This window comes from Delphinus delphis, chromosome 6 (genome assembly GCF_949987515.2).
Source record: "Delphinus delphis chromosome 6, mDelDel1.2, whole genome shotgun sequence".
NCBI lineage: Eukaryota > Metazoa > Chordata > Mammalia > Artiodactyla > Delphinidae > Delphinus > Delphinus delphis.
Window position 1 is genome coordinate 92,470,906 of NC_082688.1, and position 3,378 is coordinate 92,474,283.

At 31.6% G+C, this 3,378-nt stretch overlaps 1 non-coding gene across 1 annotated transcript; it reads right to left on the reverse strand.

The window, feature by feature from the left end:
• Positions 1 to 3,031: 3,031 nt before the first annotated feature.
• On the reverse strand, positions 3,032 to 3,136 carry LOC132427802 (U6 spliceosomal RNA). The gene has a single exon (XR_009520007.1). It is a non-coding gene; the product is annotated as a U6 spliceosomal RNA (small nuclear RNA).
• Positions 3,137 to 3,378: the final 242 nt, after the last annotated feature.

Sequence of the window (3,378 nt, forward strand, 5' to 3'; positions counted from 1 at the left end):
CATAGGTTGCCTTTTCACTCCATTGTTTCCTTTTCTGTGCAAAAGCTTTTTAGTTTGATGTAATCTCACATGTCTATTTTTACTTTTTTTTCCTGTGCTTTTGACGTCATATCCAAAAAAATCATTGCTCAGGCTAATGTCAAGATTTTTCCCCATGTTCTCTTCTAGTAGTTCTATGGTTTCAAGTTTTATGTTTGTCTTTAATCAATTATGAGTTGATTTTTGTGTATGGTATGAAATAAGGGTCCAATTTCATTCTTCTGCATGTGAATACCCAGTTTTCCCAACACCATTTATTGAAGAGATTATTCGTTCCCCATTTTGTGTTCTTAGTACCCTTTTTGAATATCAGATATTAACAAAACTAAGATAATTTTTGAAAAGACAAACAAAATCAACAAACCCTTAGCTGAAATAAGAAAAAAAGAGAAAACACTCAAATAAATATAATTAGAAATGAAAGAGGAGATATTACAATATCCATTATTTCAAGTGGGATATTGAAATCCCTTACTATTATTGTATTGCTGTCTATTCCTCACTTCAGATCTCTTAATATTTACTTTATATATTTAAGTACTCTGATACTGGGTGTATATATATTTATAATTGTTACGTCTTCCTAATGAAGTGACCCTTTATCATTATGTAATGACTTTTTTTGTCTCTTGTGACAGTTTTTAACTCAAAGTCTATTTTATCTGATGTAGGTATAGCTATCTATAATTTCTTTGTGTTACCGTTGGCATAAAGCATCTTTTTCCACTCATTTACTTTCAGCCTTGTGTGTCCTTAACTCTAAAATGTATCTCTGATAGATAACATATTGGTTAGATCTTGTTTTTTTTTAAATCCATTTAGCCACTCTGTCATTTGATTGGGAAATTTAATCCATTTATATTTAAAATAATTATTGGTAAATAAGGACTTACTATTTCCATTTTGTTAATTTTTTTGTCTGTTTTTGCACCTCTTTTGTTCCTCCCTTGTTTTCTTTTCTTGGCATTTTACATTATTTTACATCCTCCATTCTTCAGTCTTGTCACTTGATCACCACAAGATGACTGTCACAGCTCTAATTATCACAATCTCACATAAACATCTCCAAAGGTTGAAAAAATAAGATTTGGAAAAGGAGCTCTTCTTGCATTCCTCTCCTGTTTCATCAGGGAGGAAAAAATTTTCTAGAAATCCTCCAATAGATTTCTCCTTGGATTCCACTTTCCAGAACTGTGTCACATGGACATCTTTAGCTGTAAAGAAAGCTAGGAAAGTTAATACCTGTTATTTTCAGATAAATTAATATCTGACATTTCCAATGTGAACTATGGGAAGTGTCCAGAAAAGAAAGCAGTTGCTCTTACATATCTGTGAGTTCCTAACCCACAGATATAATCAGTCACAGATGAAAAATATTCACCAAAAAGAAGTTCCAGAAAGTTCCTGAAAGCAAAACTTGAATTTGCTGCATGCTGACAATTATTTACATTGTATTTACCAGTTACATGGCATTTACGTTGTTTTAGGTACTATAAATAATCTAGAGATAATTCAAAGCATATAGAAGGATATATGTAGGTTATACGCAAATTGTATGTCATTTTATATAAGGGACTTGAGCATCCTCGGATTTTGGTATCTGTGGGGGGTTCTAGAAGCAATCCCTCATGGATACCAAGGGACAACTGTAGCAACTGAGTCTAACAGACCAACCCAGTATTTGGCAATATTCATTAAGATAGATTTGAGACAGGGGTTTGCAGAATTTTAGGACTTCCCCCTAAGACTTTCCCAAGTTTCCTCAGTGTAATAAGTAAAAACTAAGACATTGGTTTCCAGATGATACTTTGAATTTAAGAACCATGGCCAGAAGCATAACCATGTATATAATTATGAGTCTAATATTAGAGTAGAAAGGAGTGGGAAGCAATATCAGCCCCAATTTTCCAGAAGTAGAAAAATTTTTAATTAAAATAAGACAAATTCTCAAGCTTATATGGAATCAAAGTTTATAAAATGTAAAATATTAGTAATGGTTTTATGCATTAGACAACATAAAATTTAAAAAATTATGTCTATATGAAATTAGTTTGAAAGTCTTATAATCACTTTGAAACACATCATACTTTCAACACAGTACCTCTATGTTGGTATAGCTGGTATTTTCACCACTTACATTTATGAACTCGTTTTTCCTATCGACACTCATTCACAACTATGCATGTTACTAAACAAATTTAATATCTTTGTAATTGATTAACTATTTGTTTAGTTAATGTACATTCTCAGAAAGACCTCCACAGTAACAACTTTGATCTGCAGAATTGACTTTGTAAATGAGGGTTAGATTCTAAAAACTAATCATGGTCCTAGCCAGAGAAATTAGCCAAGGAAAGAAATAAAAGACATCCAAATCAGAAAGTGAGAAGTAGAATTATCTCTGTTTGCAGATGATAGGATCTTATGTGTAGAAAACTTTAAAGACTGCACAAAAAATCTGTTAAAACTAATAACTGAATTCTGTAAAGTCACAGGATACAAAATTAACATTCAAAAAACAGTTGCAGTTCTGTACATTAAAAATGAACTATCAGAAAAAGAAATTAAAAAAAATATTGGAGTAGAGTTGATTTACATTTTTTGTTGCTTTTTGCTGTACAGCAAAGTGAATCAGTTATACATATACATATATCCACTCTTTTTTAGATTCTTTTCCTATATAGGTCATTACAGCATATTGAGTAAAATTCCCTGTGCTATACAGTAGGTACTCATTAGCTATCTATTTTATATGTAGTAGTGTGTATATGTCAATTCCAATCTCCCAATTTATTCCTTCTTCCCCTCTCCCCCCAATAACCATAAGATTGTTTTCTACATCTGTAACTCTATTTCTGTTTTATAAATAAGTTCATTTGTACCATTTTTTTTTAGATTCCACATATAAGTGATATCACATGACATTTGTTCTTCTCTGTCTGACTTACTTCACTCAGTATGACAATCTCTAGGTTCATCCATGTCACTGCAAAAAAATATGGAATGCTTCATGAATTTGCATGTCATCCTTGCTCAGGGGTCATACTAATCCTCTCTGTATTGTTCCAATTTTAGTATATGTGCAGACAAAGTGAGCATCAGAAAAGGAAATTAAAGAAACAATCCCATCTATGATAGCATCAAAAAGAATGGAGTATGTGAAAGACTTGTATACTGACATCTACATCACTAATGAATGAAGTCAGTGAAGACACATACAAATGGAAAGATATCCTGTATTCATTGAATGGAAGAATTAATATTGTTAAAATGTACATACTACCCAAAATAACTTAGAGTCAATGTAATGCCTATCAAAATCACAACGGTATTTTTGCA